Source organism: Rhinolophus sinicus, chromosome 14, assembly GCF_057876585.1.
Source record: "Rhinolophus sinicus isolate RSI-liver-muscle chromosome 14, RSI-T2T, whole genome shotgun sequence".
Taxonomy (NCBI): domain Eukaryota; kingdom Metazoa; phylum Chordata; class Mammalia; order Chiroptera; family Rhinolophidae; genus Rhinolophus; species Rhinolophus sinicus.
Window position 1 is genome coordinate 55,346,886 of NC_142514.1, and position 27,855 is coordinate 55,374,740.

At 36.8% G+C, this 27,855-nt stretch overlaps 1 long non-coding RNA gene across 3 annotated transcripts in view; it reads right to left on the minus strand.

The window, feature by feature from the left end:
- LOC141572381 (uncharacterized) overlaps window positions 1-27,855 on the minus strand; it is an 89,585-nt gene that overhangs the window by 18,283 nt on the left and 43,447 nt on the right. For all 3 annotated transcript variants that reach the window (XR_016018647.1, XR_016018646.1, XR_016018648.1), the window contains one exon: window positions 18,289-18,397. This is a non-coding gene — a long non-coding RNA (uncharacterized LOC141572381). The remainder of the gene's footprint in view (window positions 1-18,288; window positions 18,398-27,855) is intronic.

The window sequence follows — 27,855 nt, forward strand, 5'->3', positions numbered from 1 at the left end:
ATTTTCTGGTTGTTCCTGTGTTCAGTGAAGCGCATGATATAATGAAAAAAAAATCTACTTTGTGAACAGATCACTGCATAAAAATCAATTAAAAATATATATAAGTCCCAAAAATTTTTGTAAAGGCACTTGATTCATTCATTCACTTTTTCAACAAATGTGAGGAAAAATAAGAATAACGGCTAACATTTATTGAGCATTTTCCATGTGTCAGATGCTGCTGTAAGTACTAAAGAATTATAATCATAATAGGAGGTTGATAATCATAAGATCTCTACCTTATTAAGTAAAGTGAGGCACAGGGGGTTAAATAATTTCTCTAAAGTTACATGACTAGTAAGCGAAGAAACCAGATACTTACCATGTGCAAGGCATTTTGCCAGAGGCTGAGGATACAAAAGTAATAACGTCTAGTCCTGCCTTCACAAAGTTTACATTCAAGTGGAAAAGTCAGACAAAAAGAGCAAACAAAATTATTTCAAATAAGCACTGTAAAAACAATAGAAAATGGGAAACTACTTTTGGTGAAATAGTTGTTACAGCCTTAACTGTGTCCCCCCCAAAAAAAATCTGTACGTTGGAGTTCTAATCCCCAGTACTTCCAAATGTGACTATATTTGGAGAGAAGGCCTTTAAAGAGGAAAAATAAGGTTATTTGAGTGGAGGCCTATTCCAATATGACTGGTGTCCTTGTAAGAAGAGAGATTAGGACACTCTCAAACACAGAGAGAAGTGGTTGTGAAGACCTGTGGAGAAGACAGCCATTTACAAGCCAAGGAGAAAGGATTTCCAAAGAAATCAACCCTGCCAACACCTTGATTTCACACATCTAGCCACCAGAACTGTGAGAAAGTAAATTTCTGTTTAAGTCACCCAATATGGGGCATTTTTTTATAGCAGTCCTAGAAAATTAATAACAATTATCACGGGAGGCCCCTCTTGAAGTGAGGATATTTAAAATTAGGGCTTGCAGAAAGACAGGAGTGAAATAAGAGTTCCAGACAGAGGAAACAGAACAGGAGCCTTGAGGCAAGGACAAAAAGCTTCAAGCATTCTTCTGGTGTCAGGAGTGATTCACTGAGTGATTACTCACCAAGCACTTTATAAGTTGAGAAGTGTCTTACAACATTATTCTCAATTAATCAGCATAACAACCATAGAAGGCAGATATTAATAGCTTCACTTCACAGATGGAAACTAAGGCACCAGAGATGTTAAGTGACTAGTCCAAGGTCACATAGTAACACAAGAGCCAGAACGTGCACCTGATGCCAAAGCCAACGTTCTTTCCATTCTATCCAGGTTTCCTCCTAACCAAAAACATTCCAGTCTTGTATAAAGGGCTGCAGAAATCATAAGGCTGTATGTATACAGAAAAAGGCAGATTAAGAGTTGAGAAATTGTAATCAGGAAAGAGAGTTCTTCATCTCTTCATGTTGCACTTCCCTACCCCCACACTTTCCTCCTCTCATCCTCAACAATAATGGTGTTATATTATGGGTTTTGTTTTGTTGTTTTTTTTAATCTTTTTTCATGAATAAGGTATTTTAATTGCTTCAATCCCCCTTCACTTTGACTGGGCAGACCCATGAATTCTCTTCAAAATGGCTTTGAGTTTAACTGCGGCCTTTGCAAAATGGAGCGTCAACAACTACCTACAGCGCTTGCCAGCAGGACACGGGGAAGTAGTGCAGGCAAGGAAAATGTCCATATAACACATGTGTTCAAGTACAAAATTACAATAATTAGAGATGGCAAAGACTGAACAGTCTATCTCCAGGAAGGTCAATGAAAGATTATAAAAATGTTTAGTCTAGGCCTGGCCCATTCCCCTAATGCCACATGAAGTAACAAACCATATATGCTTTCTCTGGCAGACTATTACATGATCTGATCAAATGTAGTTTTAGCATATTTGTACCAGGCCATGACCCATAACAATATCGGATTTCACAATCAGTTCTTCCCACTGAAGCATCTGGGAATCCGAAGGGATAACTAATAAACACTGATTTTCTTTTAAAAGTTATTCAATAAATATTTTTGAGGGTCTATTATAGAGAAGACCCTCTATTAGCTCTGTGAAAGTTATACAAGTTGCTAAGAATAGGGCTAGCCCTCAACATGAATTTGTAAAACTCTAACAGAAAGCTGTCATCCTTACCTATACCTATAATTTAAGGCAGAATTTGTAAATTATGGAGAAAGGGTTGAGAAGGAAGGGAAAGGGGGAATTCACATCTAATTATGAGCCTTAGGGAGCCTTTCATGGAAGAAAAAGTAAATTAGGCCTTGAAAGGTAACCACCAGGATTTCAACTATAGATAATAGAGCCAACTTTCAAATGAAGAGAGAAAAAACATGAGCAAAAAGAAAATGTGCAGCATTATAAGGGGACGATTTTATAAGCATTTGCATGGCAGGCTGAGAAGCACTGGCTCTATTTCATAAACAATACAGCCAGCAGAGGTGTTTAAATAAGGGGAAGTCTCACAGCAAATGCCTACCTGTAAACCAGGCATCAAATTTGGCCTATTACATACAGGTTTATACTTTAATCACCACAGTCCAAACCTTTACAACACACTAACATGAACAAAGCGAGGCTTAGCAAATACAGAAGCAGCAACAGGAATGACACGAACAGAACTATGCTCCCAGGAGATGAGTCGAGCAACCATGTAGGAAGAACTCGCATTTATTATCAGAAACAAGGAAGTGAGAACGAGATGATTTAGAAGCAGCATAATGACAAGCTGAGTTTGAAGCGAGTAAAAGACAGTTAAGTGGACATTTCCAAGTAGCAATTTTAAAGGTAAGGATGGAATTATTTGAGAGGTCAGAACTAGATGTAGATTTGAAAGTCACACCTACAGAGACGATCGTTTAAGTAGTGGAAAACACAAGACTGAAAAAGAACAAATTAGAAGACACAACCTTGGGAAACACCACCCTTTAGGAGGCAGGAGAAAGAAGTCATGCTAGTGAAGCAGAGAAAAATGGGAAAGCTAAAGAACTATTAAGGCAGAGAATTGCAAAGCTCAAATTATCATTATTATGTAATAATCATAACTCTATCCACAAAGTTGGAGATAATGATGAAGAGAAGAAAGGAAGGTGAAAGTGGGGTAAGAAGCTCAAGAAAAGTGCAAAAGATCTAGAAAAGGTAGTGTGAGGGATACAACGGGAATCAATCTGACACAAATGAAAGTAATGTCAAAAGGTGCAATGAGGTCCAGCTGCTATCAGAGCAAGGATTTGTGGTGGAGTCAGAGGGAGGGCTATTGTGACCGTCTCTACAAACACTGATAATCTATGAAAACAACAAAGCAGGTAGTGAAATAATAAGAAGTCAAGGGGAAAGGAGAATGGAGGGTTGTGGAATCCAGCATGGACTCCAGACTAAGAAGAGAAGCAAGTGAATTCCGCCTTTCCCCATTCTGTGACAATCCCAATTACGGCTGAAATGATTTTTTTTTTTTTTTAATGCAAAGATCAACAGTTCTCAAACTTTCAAAATTCAAAATAAGCATCCAAACCAATTTTGTTTCCAGAAGGAAAACAGGTACATCAGCCAGGCCAAAAGAAATAAAATGAATACATTGTTCAACAATGTTGAATTTAGCCAAATTTCCCCCCATAATTACCAAGCTATGAACCAAATTCTGACGTTATATATAAATCTGACTGGCCTTTTCATTACTTTGTGTGGAAGGCAGTTTGGTCAGGGAAAAAGTTTGGAGTCAGAGAGCTCCACAAGTAGAATATTTGCTTTGTCATTTATTAGCAATGTGGCATAAGGAAGTTATGTTTCCACTCTGAGTTCATTTTCTTAGAGACAGGCTTATTATGTGGGTTCAGTGAGATAGCATATGTAAACCAATAAATATCTGTTCAAATGATATTTATTAAATGCCTTTAATATGCCAGGGTTTACGTGAAAACTGGGATTCAAAAGATGAATAAGACACTAAAATGCAATACTATATGCAAGGAACTAGCAGTTTAGCAGAGAAAACAGGCATTTAAATACATTCACTGCAGTAACAATAGGAACATGCAGATGGAATACGGAGGTGGGAATGAATATCTGGTTTAAGAGGTGTGCAGGAAGGTAGATGTTTAGGGAAAACTCCCCGGAGAAAGTGACATCTACCACTTCCAAGTGCTCAACAGGTGTGCCCTCCTCCTTACACACATATTTATAGCTAGGACCTTGAGAACCTAAAGACCACTATTTCCAAAAGATTATTTCAGAGGAAAAAAAGAGAAAGTTGCTTAAAACCTAACTATAATCTCCATGTGCTTTCCTCCACTTTATTCTCTTCTAGAATCCTAGAATTTTAAGCTGGAAAGGCCATAGCAATGCGAATACAAATCACTAATTTTATAGGGAGAAAAATCAAAGCCCAGAGAGCTCCAGTGATGTATCTTGCCATGATCACCCAGCTGGTAAAGCTCAGCCACAACTAAAACCTCTCTTATTCCCATTTCACAAGGCCAGAATCTAACAAAAAAACAAAAAAAACAAAAAAAAGAAAAGAAAAATCTCTAGCAATGTTTTTGGCACAGAATGTAACTACTTCAGATCCATGACAGCACTGCTTCTCTCCCCTGAGGGTTAGCCAAGCCTTTCTTTTACTATAATCTTGCTATACAGGCCACTCACAGCCACTCACAATGATATTTCATCTGCTCTGCACTCGCTCTTTCCTCTGTCACTTAACTCTCTATTTTCTGAGAAATTAGGTTAAACAATACTGATAGGAAATGATAAATTATCTATCTTTGTTAATGCTGATGATAACTACTGTCTTCAGGTTATTTTCCTTCTTTTTATACATCCTAAACAAGTTCCAGGCAGTATAGCAGATGGCACAAATAATGCCTTGACCTACAACTGACATGACACAATGGGCAATGAATGCATTTTCCATGCAATGTTCTTACATTTTTAAAGTACAGAAAAGGGGAGGAGCCACTTGGATGTTGAAGCCTGACACATGAAGAAAAGAGACTGTTTCTCTCAATTGTTTGATCTCTGAGATACCTATCTCATTAAAATCCAGGCTTCTTTGATGATCATATTAGCTGAGTGAAAACATATCCCTGGTACTCTTGGAGGATTATTATGAGCCAAGAATTTTTTTTTTTGTCTTTAAACTTCCCTTTCTGAATATGAAAAATATTTTCTTAACATCTTCTTACTTTTGTCATTTCCCTTAAGCACAGTCTGTAATTAAAATAGGAAAAGGCTTATTTTATTTCTGCAAAGAGAATGAAGGAAACTAGGTAAAAGAACTCTGGAATTTTAAGTTAGTTAAGACTAAATCAAGTGTGTGTTGTTGTTTTTTACTTATTTGAAAGGCTGTTTTTGTTTTTGATCTTGGCTGACACTGACTAGTTGTCTGCAAAGCCCAAATTTACCAGATATTTGCTAACTCTACAATTCACTCTATGTCATAAATATTTAGCTAAAAACATACATATAAACCTTCTGGATTTGCATGATAAATTTATTTGTGGACAGTGTATATTCATAATTGGAAAAAACAACACTTGTGCTCAAATTGGTCAATAGCTCTCCTTCCATCTTTCTATAAAGGAGGGCTAAAAACTTAAACATCCACTCATTATTTATCCAAGAGTTATTTCAGAATAACTATTTACAAATTCCCAAGTACAAAGAATATACAAATTCATATATTTCCAAAAGGGATGCAAAAGACTAGAAAATATCTTTATTATCCTCTTGCAGTTTGTAAATGTTCTTTTACAATGGCATGTGTCAAACAGTATTCAGGCATTATAATAAAGTGTCCCTTGTCCATTTTACAGGGAATGATAGCTGTTTACCATATCCCGATTGTCTCTAAGCACCCATCAATTTGCCACGCAATTATTCATAAAAAGGAATCAAGGTGGGAAAAAAATACAGTATTCAAGTACTTAAAACACAAGCCACATTATCAAGAATGATGAAAGATGGCTAAGAGAAAGTAAGGCATGGAAACACCTTCTATTAGTACACAGGAAAAAGAATGTGTATTTCCTCAAAATAAGGGGTTAGTCAGCTACACCCAGCACTGTCTAATTCAAGGCTATCTGAACTTTTTGGTTCTTTTTTCTATTCCCTTCCCACTTCTGGATAAGGATCTATTCAGAGTAGAGGATAAAGGTTACTGAATATGACTATTATAGAAGGTCTATAATTTAGAGTCATTATATCCTACATCTATATAATTTCTATAACTGTTTAGTATAAATAATAAAAAACACTTCAGTATGTTGGCTCTGTATGTTTCCCCATTATACTGTTTGTAAGTTACAATCATTCATTTTTCACTTAAACTTTTCTTTGTACATAGTATTAAAAGCCACAGTCAAGTTCGATCAAGTTGCGATATACTTACTGTATGTAAGGGTCATCCTGAAGCTTAAGTATACAAAAACAACCATCCCTCAGAAGCTAACTCACATAATTACTACTTTTCTAGCTTCCATAACTTGATACGGGGCATGCTATTTCTTATCATAAAATTCTTGCTAAATATCACTTGTTTAGGGACAAGAAAATCTAACAGATGTTTTTTGTTCTGCCAGAGTATTGTTCGGATTCCCATTTCTCAAAGATCTATATCGCCAATGAAGTTTAGGTAAACTGTAAAAAGCCTAGCAATGTGGAATGTGATTTGTCACCATTACATTCCACATGACAGGCAAGCTGACTCCATTGTGAATTTTGCATCAGCCAAGCAAAAGACTAATTGAGAGAATAGTTCAAGTTTTAAAAGTCTACTACAAATGTATGTGCTTAACAGTAATATTCTAAATGGAGCTTAGCTCACAGGCTATTAGACTTTATTGCGCTGGGTTATATAATGCAAAGAGAGTTTGACCTGCAGCCAAAATAACTAGGTCTGAGACCTTCTCCCACGTACTAATCCCAACATGCCGTGTATTAAAGCAAATAATTAACTTCTCTGTATCCTAATTTCCTGTTTCTTTTTTTTTTTTTTCATTATCAAATGAAACTAATTTACAAATAAGACAAGGTAGGTAGAGAATATTTGGAAACTCCACATAAACACAAATAATTACTATTATTATTATCCAGGAATTTCAAGAAAAGGATTCTTGGCTTGTGTTATAGCTATTGGTTATACACATGGTTACACACAAATAATTTGCTCAGTTTATGGTTTGGGGTTTAGAATCAGCTGGAGAATTGCAGACCTTGCCCCTTCCAATTTAAGTCGATACAGCACAAAACATAGTGGAACATCTGTACATGGAAATCTCTAGGTGACCAAACTCAAACCAGGCTAGGAAAATTTCACTGTCAATTAACAATCTCTCTAAAAACTTGAAGTTTCTTGACCATTTCTTCAAATTTCCCGTTAGTTTAGGAGACCTCACCATCATTATTCCAGAAATCTTCATCCTGATTCATTCCTTACTGAAAAACTGGTCTATTCGAGCTGCTGTAATAAAATACCTCAGACTAAGGGGCTTATAAACAACAGAAACTTATTTCCCACAGTTTTGGGGGCTGGAAGTCCATCGAGATGCCAACAAGGTCAGGTTCCAATGAAAGCCCTCTTCCAGGTTGCAGACTTCTCTCTGTGTCCTCACCTGGTGGATAGGCTAGAGAACTCTGTGGGGTCTTTTATAAGAACACTATTCCAATTCATAAGGACACTACCCGTATGACCTACAAGGTGTGATTAAAAAAAATACAGTGAATGTATAAATTAAAAATAAAAATTATTACAGTAAAAGTCACATTGCCATTAATCCCCCTCAAAATACTTCCCTTCGCTTCTAACACATTTATCCCATCGTTCTTGCTACTTTCTGAAGCAGTTCTAGAAGTCCTCTTTTGTGAGTGCCTTTAGTTGTGCTGTTGTGGCCGCTCAATGTCCTGAATTGATTCAAAATGTTTACCTTTCATGGTCATTTAGACTTTGGGGAAGAGCCAGAAGTCGCACGGTGCCAGATCCAGTGAATAAGGTGGATGACGACACACTGTAATGTTTTTATTTGACAGAAATTGCCATATACCAGAAGGGATGTGTGACACGGAGTGTTGTCATGAAGGAGGATGAAGAAAGAACTGCTTCAGAAAGTGCCAAGAACAATGGGATAAGCATGTTCAAAGCGAGCGGGAGTATTTTGAAGGGGATTAATGGCAATGTGTCTTTTACTGTAACACGTGTTTGTTTGTTTTTATTTAAACATTCACTGTATCTTTTGATCACACCTCGTAATCACTTCCTAAAGGCCCCACCTGCTAATACCATCACAGTAGGCACTGGAATTTCAATGTATGAATTGGAGGACACAAACACTTAGACCACAGCACCTTTCAATTAAACTAATCACAACAAAAAGAAAAAACTGAAAGTCACAAATTATAAATATTGAATAATTTCTCAGAACAAGACATATCTGAAAATGCCCTATTCTTCTTATTCCTAATATCACATGCTAGCCAACTTTTTTAAAACTCAGTGTCTGGTCATATTCCATTATCCAACCTACCCCACAGAGTAAACATTTGCTATGGCTTTAGAAACACAATGTGAAGGAAAATTAAGAGATTGGAACTAACCAGAATATCTTATTAGAAACAGAAAACATTTTCATATCCCACAAGGTACTTTCATGCGCTTCACTACAAAATAAACCGCAGTCATAGCCCCGTATTGTTAGGCATCTGTATAAAATTATTGGTAGATCTTCAATGGAAGCTCTATATATGATTAAAAACTCCAAGAGAAGTAGGGCATCCCAAGTCCAGTGTAATCATAGTACTGCTCTAAATTCCAAGACCAAAAGAAGGGTAGAAATAAGCTGACTGGCTTTTCATACAAAGCTTAAAAGAGATACCTCATCTAGAACAGGAAGTCTTCTGCTTCTTTTGTATATCTCCTAATACCTAACTGGAAATATATTACAAATTTACTAAATGGTCACTGCCACGGTCTGAATGATTGTGTCCCCCCAAAATTCATATGTGGCAAACTTAATGCCCAATGTGACGGTGTTAGCAAGTGGGGCCTTTGGGAGGTTATTAAATCATGAGGGTGAAGCCCTCATAAATGGCAATAGTGCTCTTTCATAAAAGAGGCCCCACAGAGCGCTCCAGCCCCTTCCACCCTGTAAGAAGGCAGTGAGAAGTCTACAACCCAGAAAAGAGGCCCTCATTTGACCATGCTGTCACCTAGATCTCAGACTTTCAGTCCCCAGAACAGTAAGAGATAAGTTTTTGTTGTTTATAAGCTACTCAGTCTGTGATATTTTGATACAGCACGTCCAAATAGACTAAGACAGTTATTGATGGGATAAAGGATCTCAAAGCAAGATTTCAAGAACTGGAATGTGTGTGTGTGTGTGTGTGTGTGAATGTGTGTGTGTGTGTGTGTGTGTGTGTGTGTGTGTGTGTGTATATACATACAGTTATAATTAATGTCATCTGGAATGGAGTATTCTGATTAATCAATGGCTTGAATAAAAAGTGATGTGTATTCCAAAGAGTTAATATCATTTGTTAAATCATTAGAACATGTTAGAACTCTCGAAAACAAATTGGATTTTTACTTGCCAGACACTATGTCAAACCCTTTATATGTATTAACTAGCTTAAACCTTTTTACAACCTGTAAGGAAGATATTATTATCCTACTTTACAGATGAAAAAACTAGTGTTGAAACCAGGATTTAAGTTCAGATTGGCCGAACTACACAGCTAATACTGCTAACTATTACACTATAACTTCCTCCGTTTATGGACTCATGTCTCTGAATACCAATTATGATGGCATGAAATGCATAGCAGAAAAACACCTTGACAGAATGCTCAGAGAGTAAGCTTTGTTGTTCCAAACTCCATGTCCCCAGGGTTCAAAGGCTGGTGGAACACCTAAAGGAAAAAATCTCTAGTTAATTCTGGCTAAATGAGGCAAACCCTGAAGCACCTGGCAGGGGTTCAAGTCAGAAAATGTTGATCCAATAACCTGCCTGTCTATAGCAGCTAATCTTCTAGCAAGATTAGCTGACTGCAACTATGATGGGAGGCAGCTGTGCAAGGTTGCTTCTGGGTAGCCAGATTTCTGTTAATCTCCCTTTCATGGCGGGATGCTGTAAACTACTCTATGCTCTAAGGTCAGCAGCAGTTCTCACAGGCCTTTCTAGCCACTGCCAGGCCAACTGTCTGGGGACACATGACTAAGAGAGCAAACTACGCAACTTGAGCATAAGCTTAAGAGCTGAAGTGTGTTGCTTGCAAGAATGCACACCCCCCAGACTTCCAAAACAGATGTGCTAGCACACAGCCAGACTACAAGGATTGCTTTCCTCTGCTTTGCGTGGTGGCCAGGCCAAAGAATATGGTTGCCAAAAACAAACCAACTGCCATAGGTTTGGAATGTCCAGCAACTCTAATCTGAAGAAATATTTCAGAACATTTATTTCACTCTTTGGTCCTTTTCCATTATTTAGGATCGTCTTAGCTAAACCCCAATGGATGCCTTAAAGAAAATGTGATGAATAGCTTCATCCATGATAAACTGAAAGTGACTCCAAAATCTCTATAAAATGAATGTGGTTTTCCTTTCACCTGGAAGGAAAAACAAGATCATCAATAGGAAAAAACGTTCAATTTGGAATGCCACTCTTTAAAACATTAAATACCACTACATAACAATAATGCACTCATTAATGAAGAAAATATAAGTTTGTTTGTATGTTTAAGTAATATCAATGAATGCATGTTATATAATCAGAAATAAAATTTGCATAGGTACTTTTTACTTTCTTGAGATTGGAAAATAAGTTTCAATCCACAGTTTCTCCAAGCTATATAAATTAGCTTTATTTCCTTAAAATAGATAAGAAGAATATCATATGCACGTGAATATTTTTAAGTAGCTCATAGAATGCAGCTTTTTGACCTCAAAAAATTGAATAGGGCTGTGTCTAAACTATAATTGCAAGTTGAGAAATTTTCAATTATACGGGGTCTGCCACCGTACACTTACATTGGCAGCCCTGTACAAACAGCTCCATAAGGTTTCATAACCTTGGTATATCAGTTTCTCACAGCTGTGTTCGTGTTGACGTGTGGCAGTGTCTTGCTGAATGGCATTCATTATTGTTGTTGCGTATCTTTGTGTGCTGTAACAAGAATGTCTGAGCTTGACTTAGAGCAACGAATAAACATTAAACTTCTTGTTAAACTTGGCAAGAGTGAAAAGTAAAATCAGGGACATGTTAGTCCAAGTTTATGGGGATAATTCCATGAAAAAAAACAGCAGTGTACAAATGGATTAAACGTTTTTCTGAGGGGAGGGAATGCGTCACTGATGAAGAGAGGTCAGGGTGGCCAGTAATGAGCAGAACTGATGAAAACAATGCAAAAATCCATTGAATTGTGCATCAAAATCATCGGCTGACTGTGAGAAGCATAGCAGACCAAGTAAACATCGATAGAGTAACAGTTAGGAAAATCTCAACTGAAAATCTTGGCATGAGAAAGGTGTGCGCAAAAATGGTCCCCAAGGAGCTCACCTTTGCACAAAAGCAAAGGAGAGTCGAAGATTGCCAAGACCTTTTGGAGAAGCAAGATGATGTTTTGGGCTGTGTTATCACTGGTGAAGAAACTTGGGTGTACCAATAAGACCCTGAAACAAAGCGTCAAAGTGCCCAATGGGATTATTTATTATGAATTTGTACCAACTGGACAAACAGTTAACCAAGTGTACTATTTGGAAGTGCTGAAAAGGCTGCGTATAAAAGCTAGATGACCTGAACTTTTTGCCAACAATTCATGGTTATTGCATCACGACAATGCACCAGCTCACACAGCACTGTCAGTGAGGGAGTTTTTAGCCAGTAAACAAATAACTGTACAGGAACACCCTCCCTACTCACCTGATCTGGCCCCCAGTGACTTCTTTCTTTACCCAAAGATAAAGGAAGCATTGAAAGGAAAACATTTTTATGACATTCAGGACATCAAGGGTAAAATGATGACAGCTCTGATGGCCATTCCAGAAAACAAGTTGCAAAATTGCTTTGAATGGTGGACTAGGTGCTGCCATCGATGCATAGTTTCCCAAAGGGAGTACTTCGAAGGTGACCATAGTGATATCCAGCAATAAGGTATGTAGCACTTTTTCTAGGATGAGTTCACAAACTTAATCATACAATGGAATGTTACTTGCCATAAGAAAAGATGAAATACCGCCATTTGTGACAACACAGATGGATCTTGAGATTACCATGCTGAGCAAAGTAAATAAGACAGAAAAAGTCAAGAACCATATCACTTCACTCATATGTGGCATATAAAAGTGAAAGCAACAAACAAACAAGACAAACAAACAAAAAAATCATAGATACAAACAACAGTTTAGTGGTTCCAGAGGGTAAAGGGGGATGGCAGAAGAGGAAAGTGAAGCGGGTCAAATATATGGTGATGGAAGGAGAATTGACTCTGGGTGGTGAACACTCAATGCAACACATAGATGATGTATTATAAAAATGTACAATTGAAACCTATATAATTTTACTAATCAATGTCACCCAATGAATTTTAAAAAGATTTTAAAAATCAATTGTATTTGTAAATACTAGCATTGAAGAATGCAAAAATAAAATTAAGAAAACAATTCCATTTACAATAGCCTCATAAAGAACTAAACACCTTGGAACAGACTTAACCAAAAAAGTGCAAGGCTTATATCCCAATAACTATAAAGCATTGTTGAAAGAAATCAAAGAAAATCAAAATGGATGCAAAGTCAGTCATCTTCATGGATCTGAAGATTTAATTTTGTTATGATAGCAATACTTACTAAATAGATCTACAAATTCAGAGCAATCCTTACCAAAATTCCAGCTGTCTTTCTGAAGAAATTAACAAATTGATCCTAAAATCCATGTGGAAATGCAAGGGATCTAAAATAGCCATAACAATCTTGATTAAGAATCAAGTTGGATAATTTATACTTCTTAATTTCAAATTTTACTACAAATCTACAGAAATCAACAGTTTGGTACTGGTAAAAGACTACACAATAGATCAATTGAATAGAATTAAGAGTCCTGAAATAAATCCAAACTTTATGATCAATTGATTTCGACAATGGTGCTAACACTATTCAATGCAGAAAGAATAGTCTTTTCAACAAAGAAAAGAATGAAGGTCAACTCCTATGACATACCACATATAAAACTTAACTCAAAATGGATGACAGACCTAAATGTAAGAGCTAAAACTATAAAACTCTTAGAGATAAATATAGAAGCATTTCTTCATGACTGTGTTAGGCAATGGTTTCTTTTTTATCTTTTTTTTTTTACTTTTATTTATTAAAGTGTGTTTTTCCAGGACCCATCTGCTCCAACTCAAGTAGTTGTTTCACTCTAGTTGTGGAGGGTGCAGCTCACAGTGGCCCATGTGGGGATCGAACCAGCAACCTTGTTGTTAAGAGCACTGCGCTCTAACCAACTGAGCTAAACAGCCGCCCCAAGCAATGGTTTCTTAACAAGAAAAAAATAGATAAATTAGACTCATAAATTCAAATACTTTTCTTCAAAGGACACTACCAAGAAAACAAAAAGACCACCCATGGAATGGGAGAAAATATTTGCAAATCACACTGTATAGAAATATATAAAAAAATTCTTACAAATCAATAATATAAAAATAAACAACTGAAGTGAAAATTGGACAAAGGACTTGAATAGATATTTCTCTAAAGAAGACATGCAAATGGCCAAAAGCACATGGAAAGATGTATAACATCATTAGTTATTAGGGAAAGTAAAGTCAAAACCACAATGAGGAAGGACCTCACACCAACAAAGTAACTAAAATACAAAACTGAAAAGACAAACAACAAATATTTAAATAACTTTACAGAAATTGAAACCCTTGTGCATTGCTGCTGGGATTACAAAATGGTCCAGACTTTTTGGAAAACAGTTTGACACTTCCTCAAAACTCTATGTTACATACAGAGTTACCATATGACTCAATAATTCCACTCCTAGTTATGTACCCAAGAGAAATAAAAGCCTATGTCTACAAAAACTTGTACATATATGTTCATAGTAACAATATTCATAAAAAACAAAAAAGAAAACAACCCAAATGGCCAACAACTGATAAACAGAGAAAATCTGGTATATCAATACAATGCAATATTACACAACAATGAAAACAAATGAGTACATGTTATAATACATGGTATAACATACCTGTTACAACATGAAACATGTATGCTACAACATGGATGAACTTGTAAACATTATGCCACGTGAAATAAGCCAGTCACCAAAGACTACATATTATAAAATCCATTTATATGAAATATTCAAAATAGGTAAATCCATAAAAACAGAAGTAGATTAGTGATCGCCAGGAGTTGGAGGAGGGGTATAAGAAGTGATTGCTAATGGGTACTGGTTTGTTTTGGACTGATGAAAATATTCTAAAATTAGTTGGTGGTAATGGTTGCACAATTCCGTGAATATACTAAAAACCACTGAATTGTATACTTTAAGAGGGTGAATTTTATAGTATGTGAATTGTATCTTAATAATTCTATTATAAAAATAATAATGCAACAAATAAATGTAGCTGTCCTAATGATTTCTTTAAAATATGAGTAGGGTGTGGTTTACCTCTGAAAGTGTGAATAGATACCACTTTTTGTTTTCATTCTTGGCCCTCTTCAAAAAATAATCAGACCTAAGTAAGTCAGGCCCTCACTTGACAAAAACAAGCAGAAGGAGGGAAACTAAGAGGGTTGCACTTGAGTAAACTGCCAAAAGCATTTCCAGCCAAAATCTCAATCAATGGGACCATTAGACAGACTCAGAAAACAACTTCTAAATCCATCCAAAACCCTGGAATTGTCATGAGAACAACTTATCCCTTTTACCTTTCCTAAGAGAAGTTTTGAACACAGTTAAGACTACCAGATTGCTCCATACCAGAATAGGGAAACAGACTGTCCTAAAACACAAGATGGACGGTAGCTCTAAAAACAGATCCAAGTTGTCCTAAAAGGTTTCAGTGCTGCTGCTAAGTACAAAAACCACCTTAGCATCATTTCCCAATGTGTACTTATTGGACTCTGTTGTCTCAGCTCTGTTAGAGGAAAAAGCAGAAAAACTGGTGGGGCTTAAACCCTGAATCTACTCCAGACAGGTGTGACTAAGGGAAGTCTTTCAATCTCTCTGGACTTCAGTTTCTGCATTCCTACAAGGTCTGGTCTGCCTACCAAACAGGGTGGTTTGAAAATCAAAAGACATGATATGTGAAAGAACTCTGTAAATTGTAAAATTCCATATAAAATAGAGTAATTAACATGAGCACTGGAATTAGGCTGAGGCTAAGGTATCCTGTGAAATCCTTCAGTATATAAAAAAGGGAAAGGCATTTTTTTTGTTTTTAAAGATTTTATTGGGGAAGGGGAACAGGACTTTATTGGGGAACAGTGTGTACTTCCAGGGCTTTTCCAAGTCAAGTTGCTGTCCTTTCGATCTTTGTTGTGGAGGACGCAGCTCAGCTCCAGGTCCAGTTGCCGTTGTTAGTTGCGGGGGGACAGAGCCCACCATCCCTTGCCAGAGTCGAGGATTCGAACTGGCAATCTTGTGGTTGAGAGACCGCATCCCAACCAACTGAGCCATCTGGCCACCAGGGAGCTGAGTGGCAGCTCATTGACTTCATTCTAGCTGCGGAGGGTGCAGCTCACTGGCCCATGTGGGAACCGAACCCCCAGCCTCATTGCTCAGAGCTCTCACTCTAACCAACTGAGCCACCCATCCTCCCTAAGAGGAAGGAATTTTTGCTAATCCTGGAAAAAACCATAGTAGAGGGAAGAGAAAAAGGCAGTGCGGATGCTCCTGTGGAATTGTTACCACTGAGCCCTAGTGTGAAAAGTATCTCCCCAAAGATTCAGAAGTCATAGTTTTCAATTCCAAGAGTCAGAATGTTTAATTATAACCCCTGAACTCCTTAGTATGGAGGATATAAATCCAAATTATTAATAATTGTTTGATTTAGAGTTTCTAAATAGATGTTTTCATTTATCTGGCCAGCCAAAGTGGCCTGTATTGTCCTTAGACTCCTAAATATATCAGGCACCTTTTATTGTCTTATGTCTCATTTTACAGTGGGATGTTCTGACAGGCAGCATACCATGGCTGAAGGAGCTTGGCTGGACTAGATGACTAGAGGAGACCTGGACCTCTGATCATAATTTGCTGGATGTGTCCAACCTAGGACACGTCTCTCAATCCCTTTGTCTGAGTGCCATTATCTATAAAACAGTAGCAATTATATCGCCTTACCTGCCTCATAGAGTAAAGGTAAACATCATGCGAAATTATATGTGAAAGCAAGGTCTTTTACAGAGACAAACTGTTAGGAAAATGCAAAGGACTAATAAAGTACGCATAAATAAATAAAATTTCAAATATAAAACATCACTCCATATACTTTCTCTCCATGCATTCCTTCCAGAGCAATATAAAATATCTTCTATGTGGCAGCTTTTCATTTACTTACTGTTCAAACATTTACTAAACATTACATGCAAGATTATGTTCTTTTATAGAAAATGGGGACAATGAGCTTTATGTGATAGGTTACCCAGGTTGAAATCCCAGATGTGCCACTGTGTATTTGAGCAAATTAAACAATTTCCTTCACCATCATTTACCTCTATTGCAAAATAGAAGTAATACCAAGACTGCTGTTACATCTTAAAAACATGAAATAGCCTATACACAAGGTCAACAATTAGTTTGCAAACTCATCCTAGAAAAAGTGCTACATACATCATTGCTGAATATCACTACAGTCACCTTCAAAGTACTCCCCTTGGGAAGCTATGCACCAATGCCAGCACCTAGTCCATCATTCAAAGCAATTTTGGAACTCTTTTTCTGGAATGGCCATCAGAACTGTCATTGTATTACCCTTGATGTCCTGAGTGTCAAAGAAATGTTTTATTTCAATGCTTCCTTTATCTTTGGGTAAAGAAAGAAGTCACTGGGGCCAGATCAGGGAGTAGGGAGGTGATCCAATACAGTGATTTGTTTACTGACTAAAAACTCCCCAGACAGTGCTGTGTGAGCTGGTGCATTGCTGTGATGCAAAAGCCACTAATTGTTGGCAAAAAGTTCAGGTCGTCTAACTTTTCCACGCAGCCTTTCCTGCTCTTCCAAATAGTAAACTTGGTTAACTGTTTGTCCAGTCAGTACAAATTCATAATGAATAATCCCTCTGATATCAAAAAACGATTAGCAACATCGTCACAAGTTCGCAAACTTAACTGTCAGATCTTGTAGGAAATTGCCTAAGTAGAGCACAAACCCATAGAACTGTTCACTACATGTAGCTCCTATTACTATTATTTAAGGTATATTTTCCCATATTCTCCAACTCAAGAATTCTTACTCTAGATTCCATGAAATATTTGCAGTCATATACAAAATTTTACATATATATGCAATGTGCATTCTTCCGGGAGAAAGTTCACCACTTTCATCAAATTCTAACAATAAAAACAGTTTCTTCAATGTAATCCTTAAATGTGATACCCAGCATAGAACACAATATTGCAGAAGTTGACTTAACAAAGGCCAAGCCTGAAGCTGTTATCTACCTTAATACTGCTGTATTCCACACTCATATAATGCTAATCACTCACTATTTTCCATTGAGCCCCAAAGCAGAGTCACAATTCCATAAAGGTAAAACTAATTTGACATCTGGATCTAGAATCCATCTAGATTTTTCCCCTCTTCCTTTCATTTAGCTCATTTTGAGCTTATAGTCCCCTAAAACCTTCTGTCTTTTTAAAGACTTGTCATGCCGTGTAGACCCCCTATACTCCTTCACTTGTTACTTAAAATTGGTTTTTGAACACTTATTAAAATGTCAAAAAATTGCTTTTTGAGTGTTTGAAATCTTGTTAAATGACAATACAATTATCCATTCACTTAACCATTCATCCAACAAATATTTTTTGGAATATCTACTATGTTCCATTACCCCATTTATTGGTCAGCTCTTCTAGTTTTGAAAATCATACATATATTTAATTTACATACCTGAGTCATTGTTAAAAATGATATTAAAATGAAAATATTTATTTTAATCAGTATGTAGATGTGAAACAAGATACCCACAAAATTTAATTTAGGTTACTTCCTCAAAATAGAAATAATTAGAAATAAATATGTAACAGTTAGTGCTCCACTTACCAATTTATTTTCTCTCAGCTCCAAATCCATACTTCACTGCCTGCTCTGCAACGTGTAAGTATTTCTCCTTGCCATCTGGCACGGTGTTAAACTTTGACAGCAGAAGGCACTAGAAAAAGGAAGGGATTTCTATATTCAGATCTAGGGTACTCCTCTTGGAAGGTTCCTGTAGTGTGAACAGCTACTGTAGTACCCAGAGGCCAGTCATGTGTGACACATCCCTGTGAATGGTTTCCCTCAGTGCCCTTAGATGACTTGTGCAGTGCTCAGCTGCTGAAGGACATGAAGTCAGCAGTACTTGGAACCAAGAGCCTCTCGCACCACCCATGAATGGCTACTACCCCCAAGACTTCATTAGATGGCTTTGCAATGAGTTCTGAAGTATGGAACCGCCCTTTAGAGGCCTTCCTGTGGAAGCTTTAAAGTAGGTTCTGAGGTGTACAACCTCTCCATGGACACCTTTCTCCAGCACCCAGAAAGCATAGTCTCAGTGTGCCCTACTGAATAGCACCCCAGAAAACTCCTCCAGCATCCAGTGACCTGCATCCTCTTTAACAAGATCTGAATCTCAGCCCAGAGCGGTAGAGGGGCTCTTCCTTGGATGTCCATCTGCGCCCTCGGGATAGTAGCTGCTCCCTATGCCTGCTATTCCAGGATTCTTTAGAGTGCTCTTAACCCAACTCTACTCATTATTCCAATTGCCTATTAGTTGTAAATTCCTTATATTCACCTTCTCCCATTCAAATTATCATGTGGTTTTCATCTCCCGAACTAAAATAATCTTGGTCCAGTAGATAAACCCACAAAGACAGGACTCATTTTTTAACCTTATGCTTATTCACAGTGAAAAAGAGGCACAATATTTAGTGGGTTTCCTTAGGTTTTAGAGGTAGTACTGTGTTTCCCAGAAAATAAGACCTAGCCGGACCATCAGCTCTAATGTGTCTTTTGGAGCAAAAATTAACATAAGACCGGGTATATTATATTTATTATATTATATTTTATATATTATATTATATACCTGGTCTTATATTAATTTTTGCTCCAAAAGATGCATTAGAGCTGATGGTCTGGTTAGGTCTTACTTTTGCGGAAATGGTATATGCCACATTTGTTTGTGATTTTTCTAACCCAGTCACCAAATAATCCATAAAGTGGCCAGTTTTGAGTGGGTTACTTAACAAATCCAGACTGGGTGCAGGCTTCCCTGCCACACGAACTTTTGACACAATAGATCCATTGGTACTTAAAGCATCCATGGAAGATAGGTATATATATATATATATATATATATATATATATATATATATATACACTCTATTATTCCTCATGATGCTGAGTCAGGAATTGGGCACAACTGGAATGGCTTATTTCTGCTCTACTTTATGTCTGCTGGGGTTGGCATGACTTCTTTACTTATATAACTGGTACCTCTGCTAGAGTGGTTCAAACAGGTGGGGAGTAGGTAGTATGGCTCAAGTGAAATCATTTGTCTGGGGCCATGATTCTCACAATCATCTAAGCTCCTCAATTTTCCTCCATGTAGACTCATGGCCTATTCCTCTCTCAGTGACCACGCCAAGAGGGCAGCTGGAGTTCCTATATAGCATCTCGGGCTCCCAAAAGGTCAAAAATGAGGGCTACCAAATCTTAATGCCTGAATCAGAAGTCCTAGACCTCTAGCCTACATTACAGCATTTAAAGCAGTCTTTAAGCCAGTCCAAGGGAAAGAGCTACACAGGAGAGTGAATACCAGATGACATGGTCCACCGGTGACCAACAACATAATAACAGACTAATTCACCCTCCATCCCCTAATGACTCATGTTCCTCCCACAAGAAAAATAAACTCACTCAATCCCATTACCTCCAAAACCTCATCTTATTATATAATTAGGCTCTGTTTGAAATCCAGGACCTTATCACTAAGATCACTAAATCCAGTCCAAATGCGATGGGGATCCTCACACACAGGTTTTCTTTCAATGTGAAGACCTAGAACTAAGAAGACAAATTAGCTTCCCTTGTATACGTGTATATGTTCCCTTGTATATATGTAATCAACCATATACAAGAGGTAGGATAACCACAACAGACAGTCCTGCTCAAAAAGGAGGATAAAAATGAGAGATATAGGACTTCTGGTTTCTGGTAATGAGCTCAGAAGTAGCCACTTCACCCTGATAAAAAGTAAAAGCTGAACAGACTGAAAAATCAACACCTCTTTTGGGATCCCTAGGAGAGAGGAGGACACAAGGCAAACTGCTCTCTAAGACTAAACAGAGACAGGTGAATACAGGCAGTCACAGCTCACCAGAGTGGAGACTCACAAGCAGAAAGCACCGTGGGAACCAGTGCCAACGTAGGGAAACCTGAACTGTAATTGATAAATTCCTGGAGGCTCAGGGCAGACATCTCTGAGAGTGAAAAACTCCAGGGGACCCAGCCACAGAGGGGATCTTACAATATTAAAAGATTTATCTCCAGGAGCTGGACCAGATTCCCACAGTACATATTAAAAAATCCTTTTCTTTTTCTTTTCTAAGGTAAAAGAAACCATTTTGAAATGCACCAGAGCACTCTGTTCTCAACAAGGCCTGTCCAGGGGAAACTAGTTAACCAGATCCTAATGTGCTGGAGTATTATCAGAGCCTGACTGATTTAGGGAGGCGAAATACCCAACTCCAGTCGCTCTAGCCTTCCATGTGGAAGAAGGGAAATACCCAACTGCAGCCAGGATGGAAAAACGGAGAAGCACAAGTGAAGTTCACAGTCCAGGGGCACAGGCTCACAAAAGGCTGAGACCTAATCATAGGACTACAGATGCTCCCCACACACATCCCCAAATTTACCATCACACACCTATTTACAGCACTGCCTTTTGCCTGGTACCTCACGTCTGGAAAGAAAAACTACAAGGCATATCAAAAGGCAAAAGCCATGGTTTGGAGAGACAGAGCGACCATCAGAATCAAACATGGCAATAATGTTGGAATTATCAAACCAGGAATTTAAAACAGCTATGATTAATACGATAAAGGCTCTAATGGATAAATTGGACAGCATGCAAGAACAGAGAGATGGAAATACTACGAAAATCAAATGAAATGCTGGAGATCAAAAACACTGGAACAGAATGAAGAATGCCTTTGATGCGCTTATTAGTAGACTGGACATGACTGAGGAAAGAATCTCTGAACTTTGGGACATATCAATAGAAACCTCCAAAACTGAAAAACAAAGAGAACAAAGATTAAAAACAACAGAACAGAATATCCAAGGACTGTGGGGTAACTACAAAACATATAACATACACATAATGGAAATACCAGAAGGAGATAAAAGAACAGAAGAAATATTTGAAATAATAATGACTGAGGATTGCCCTCAAATTAATGTCAGAAACCAAACCATATGTCCAGAAAGTGAAGAGAACACCAAGCAAGATAATTTCAAAGAAAACAAAAAAAGAAAAAGAAAAAGAAAATCTATACCTAGAAATGTAGTTTTCAAACTATATAAAATCAAAGACAAAGAAAAATCCAAAGCCAGAGGCTAAAACACCTTACCTATAGAGGAACGAAGATAAAAATTATATCCAACCTCTCAGAAACCATGCAAACAAGAAGAAAATGGAGTGAAATATTTGAAGTGTTTAGAGGGAAAAAGCCACTAACTTAGAATACTTACTCTAAGAAATTAGGCTTCAAAAGTAAAGAATAAGAAAAGGTTTTCTGGGATAAACACTGAGGGAATTTGTTGCCAGTAGACCTCCCTTTCAAGAAATGTTAAAAGAAGTTCTTTAGAGAGAAAGAAAATAATATAGGTTAGAAATTTGGATCGACATTAACTGAAGGTAAAATAAAAACTTTTATATTTTTAGGCTTATGTGATCTAACAGATAACAGTTTGGCCAAAATACTAATAGCAATAATGTATTCAATTGCGTGTGCTTATGTATGATACATATCTGTGTGTGTTTATATATACCTACATATGTACACTTATGTCTGCTTACATATAAATGAAATGAATGACAACAATGATACAAATGATGGGAGGGTGGAATTAGGATTATTTTGTTGATAAAGTATACTACCCATTAAGTGGTATAGTGTTAGTCAAAAATGGACTTGGATTAGTTGTAAATGTATATTGCAAACTCTAGGGCAACCACTAAAAACAGAAATATAACCAATATGCTAAGGAAAGAGGCAAAATGGAGTCATACAAAATGCTCAGTTAAAACCACAAAAGGCAGAAAAAGAGCGGAAGACAAAAATAGGAACAAAGAACAGGGGCAACAAATAGAAAACAGTAACAAATGTGGTAAATATCAATTCAATTATATCAAAAATCACTTTGAATACAATGGTCTAACATCACCAATTAAAAGACAGATTGTCAGAGTGGATCAAAAAATACAACCCAACTATATGTTATCTACAAGGTAGTCACATTAAATATAAAGACACATACTGGTTTAAAGTAAATGGATGGAGAAAACTATACCATGTCAACACTAATCAAAATGATTAGCACTAATCAAAATGCTTTAGAAGCAGGGAATATTCACTGATTTGGCCCCTCTTTTTTTCCCCCCCACATTACTGTCATCCTTATCATCCTTCTTTGTCTCTGTGTGTTTGTCTAATTAAATGTTGAAGTTACTAGAAGCCTGGTGCTGTTCTATGTCTCATTTTGGAGGAAGAAAGGAGGGCCTAGCTGCAGATAAGGACCTGATCTGTTAGTATGGAAAAATAGTAACTGTGTGTACAACCCTCCTTAGAGATCATGTTTGGCCTTTTTATGCCATTCCTTTTAAATTTCACGATTCATCCTGGTTCAGGAAATGTAAATAAATTTGTTAATAACAATTTTTTAAAATCCCTAACCCTTATTCCCTAAATCCCTGGGAATGGTTCTCCTCAGCTCTTGGAATTCTCGGCTTTTGGTTCCATTCTCTACTTCATCTCCAGTGTTTTATAGGTAAGGAGATTTCTGAGCCTGCTTCCTGCTCACAGGAGGTTGAGGGCATGGGGCCTCTCTTGATTTTGAACAGCGTGTTCAAGCTGATATTATTTCTTTAAAAGCTTTGTGGGCTTCTTGTGTATCAAATTATAATCCACACTATGAGACGAACGATGTACCTGCATAGCTTTTTGAGACAGTCCTTTCTCCAATTTGGACTGAGTTAGGGTGCCGTGGAAAGCATTCTTAAGATTCTTAAAGCTTTCGTGTCTTGCTGTGAAGGTCTGTGAAGTGTCACTTTAATCTTTCTAAGGCATCTACTACAAAGGGCCCTATAGTTACTCCCTTGTTCTGAGTTTTACCCTAGGCTCATTGTTACTGGTAGTTTCCTGAATTTGATCTTTGCCCTGATGTCATTTCTTACTTTCAGAGTTTTTAGCCTGGAGAGATTGAGAAACAGTTATATCTGAAATTCAGCAACTCTTGACTCTTTAATATTTCCTTTAAATTGTGCCTGAAAACAATTATAGTAGTCAGAAATCAGAAATGGATGTCTACCAACACCACACCATTTTAACATTTGTACTACAGATTGTAGCTAGTGCAATATGGCAAGGAAAAAGACTAGAGATGAAAATAATTAGTTTGAAATAAATTAAAATGTCATTATTGCAGATGATATGACTGTATACCCAAAGAACACAAGATAAATTACTAAAGAGTGTACAGGATAATTGCTGGACATAAGACGAACACAGAAAAATCAATAGCAACAAAAACATCAAAATACTTGAAAATAAAGTATGTGTGGAACCTTTAATGTAAAATCAAAATGTTATTTATAGAAATGAAAAGGGTCCTTAGACAAGACTGGATACTTTCCCACTAAAAATCACAAACAGGGCAAGAATGTCCCTTCTCATTCCTATCACTCCTATTTAACTTCATACTATTCAACCTAATGCAATAAAACAAGGAAATAAAAGGTATACGGATTAGGAAAAAATAAAACCATCTTTGTTCACAGACGACATGACTGTCTATCTAGAAAACCTTTAATAATCAACCAAAAAACTCCAAGGACTAATATGCAATTATAGCAAGGCTGCAGGATACAAATTACCATAAAAAGTTTAAAACATCAATTGCTTTCTTCTATACCAGCAATAAAAAATTGGATTTTTTATATTAAAAATACAATACCATTTACCTTAGCACTAAAAAAAAAAAAAAAGAAAAGGAAAGAAAAGAAAGACAGACCTCGGTGTAAATCTAATAAAATATATAGAAGGAGGTCTTGAAGTTAACAGAGTAATTCTCCCTAATTTGATCTATATAGTAAGTGTTACTCCAGAGAAAATTCATTTTTTTTTTCATGGAACTTGGCAGGTTTACACTAAATTCCTATGTTAATACCTATATAGAACCAAAAAAAAAAAAAAAAAAAAAAAAAGATGATTTTGAAGAACAAAATGAGGACTATCTACCTGGTTTTATGACTCCCTATAAAGAGACAATAATTCCAACAATGTGCTATCTACAGGTAAGTGGACTAATGAAACAGAATGAATTAAGTTCCATGTGCATATACATGGGTATTTTATTATGACAGAGGTGACATTACAAATCAGCAGGAAAAAAGGATGGACAAACAGCTATCCATACTGAAAAAAATAAATAGATTATGTGTGTGTGTGTAACTCACCATACAATAAGGTAAATTTTGGATGGAATTAAATATATAAATGTGAAAAATAAAACTATAACAAAAAACTATAAGAAGACTTTCTTTATGACGTAATGATACTGTACCAGTCAGGGTTTCAATCAGAGAAGATTGCATTAAGAGATACACACATACACATACAAAGATTTGTTACAGGGATTCATTGTGGAAGCTGGTTAACCAGTTTCTGTAAGCCTACTGTCTTCCCATGTGATGCTAGAATTTTAAGTCCATAGGGCAGAATGTCAGGAAGGCAACATGAATGTGAAATGGGGACTAGCAAGAACAACCTGGAACTCCTAAGTATGAGCTGGAACCAACAAGTACAGGCCGAAATCGCTCTCAGTTCTTGTTGCCTCTGACCGTGATACAATAGGTGTCCTGGAGAAACTGGGGCTCTTCTTCACAGAGCTAAAACACACACATCTGGCTGAAGTGCTAGAGCAGGAAAAGGAGGATCCAGGAAAAAGCAAAGCAGTTAAAACCTGACTGCTGCTTCCCGCCAATGATGCGATCTATCAGATACATGACAGAAGTGCATGAGCTACAAAATGCTTGTTGCTTAACTTCAGCCATTCCATTCATATAATGGAATACAGTAATCCCTCTTTAGGCCTACCTTGCTAGAAACATACAGAAGAAAATTCTGGGAAATGTAGTTCAGCCTAGCAAAACTGACACATTATAAAGCTGCCACAATTGGGAAAGATATTATTATGTCCACTCCAAAAGGGTATAAATCATAGAAAAGATAGATCAACACTAAAGTTATAAATTCTTGTATGTCAAAGAAACAATAAACAAATTTAAAAGACACTCCTCATACTACTAAAAGAAATTTGAAATATTCATAAATTCATATAATGAAATACTATTGTTAAATTAAGTAAGGAGTCCATTAGACTGCTGAAGTGGCTTTGATGCTTTAGCAGCCTACAGAAGCAAACTGAAACCTAAACTTGAAATGCCTCAAGGTGAAGAAATCAAAACCTAAGGACAACCAATTACAAACAACCAACTACGGTTTCCCAAATAAAGCAACCACTTAAACTATAGCCAATCAAATAACTGTCTTGCTTAGCTTCTGCCTTATCTCTATAAAAGTCTTGCTCCTAGCTCCTGTTATTGGAGTGCTCTGAACCACTCTGGTTTGGGACTGCCTGATTCAAATCATTTTTTGATCAAATAAACTCTTAAATTTTCTAATATGCCTCAGTTCATCTTTCAACTCTGTGTAGCAATTAAAATTAATAAACTGCATCTAGTGTATCACTATGGATAAATTTCAAAAATTATATTAATGAATAAAGTTTTAAAAGGATACATTGAGTGGGATAATAAAATTCTAAGCACATATTAATGGCACGCGCGCACACACACACACACATACATATATACATACACATATACATATGCATAATACAGGCATATATATTCTGGGTATATACATATGTAGTAAAAAATATGCATAGAAATGATAAATCCCAACCTCAGAATACTATTGTAGTTACCTTTGGTGCAAGAGAGAAAAGAATGTGCTAGGAGAGTGGAACTGTAGCTATTTCAGTAACATTTATTTATTTTTAAGAGGGATCTGCTAAAACTTTTCAATCTGTAATCTGTGGCGGGTACATGGATGTATGTTATATTATTTTCTGAACTTCTGCATGCTTACAATATTTTATAATTTAAAACAATGCATTTTAAGAAAAAATAAAGGCACACTTAAGAAATTTCTCTTTCAGAGTCTCATACATAAGGACTCCACTTAACAGTGGAAGACCTTGAAAACTATGAGACCATTTTAATTGCTTACAGTTAAATCAGCATGGAAACACTTGTCAAGCAGACATGGAGAAAAGTTAAATTCTATACAAAGACTGAAAAGAATTAAGCAAATAATTATTTTTTAATTAAAGTTTATTGGGGTGACAATTGTTAGTCAAGTTACATAGATTTCAGGTGTACACTTCTGTAATACATCATCTATATATACCACGTTGTGTGTTTACCACCCAGAGTCAGTTCTCTTTCCATCACCATATATTTGATTTGATCTCTAATCATCAGAAAAATGAAAAATAAAAAAAAACCACAATGAGATATCACCTCACCTCAGTTAGAATGGCTGTCATCAACAAGACAAATAGCAACAAGTGTTGGAGAGACTATGGAGAAAAAGGAACCCTCATACATTGTTGGTGGGAATGCAGACTGGTGCAGCCGTTATGGAAGGCAGTGTGGAGGTTCCTCAAAAAATTAAGAAAAGAATTACCATAGGACCCAGTAATCCCTCTACTGGGTGTCTACCCAAAAAAATCTGAAAACATTTATCCATAAAGATACATGTGCTCCGATGTTCATTGCAGCTTTATTTACGGTGGCCAAGACATGGAAACAACCAAAGTGTCCTTCGATAGATGAATGGATAAAGAAGTTGGGTTTATATACACAATGGAATACTATTCTGCGGTAAGAAAAGATGATATAGGAATATTTTGACAACATGGATGGATCTTGAGATTATAATGCTAAGCGAAATAAGTCAGACAGAAAAAGTCGAGAACCATATGATGTCACTGGTATGTGGTATCTAAAACTGAAAAGAACAAAAAAGCAAGACTAACAAATGAAACAAAAACGCATAGACACAGACAACAATTTAGTGGATACCAGAGAGTTAGGGGGGAGAGGGGTGGTAGATGAGGGTAAAGGGGATGAAATATATGGTGAAGCAAATAATTTCTACTAACATGCAAAGGACTCTGTGTCCAACCTTTGTACGTAATATCTCTTGAAGGATACAACACAAACTGGTAACCAGCAGTTAGCTTGTTAAGAGGAGCAGAGGAACCGGTAAGCAGGTGTGG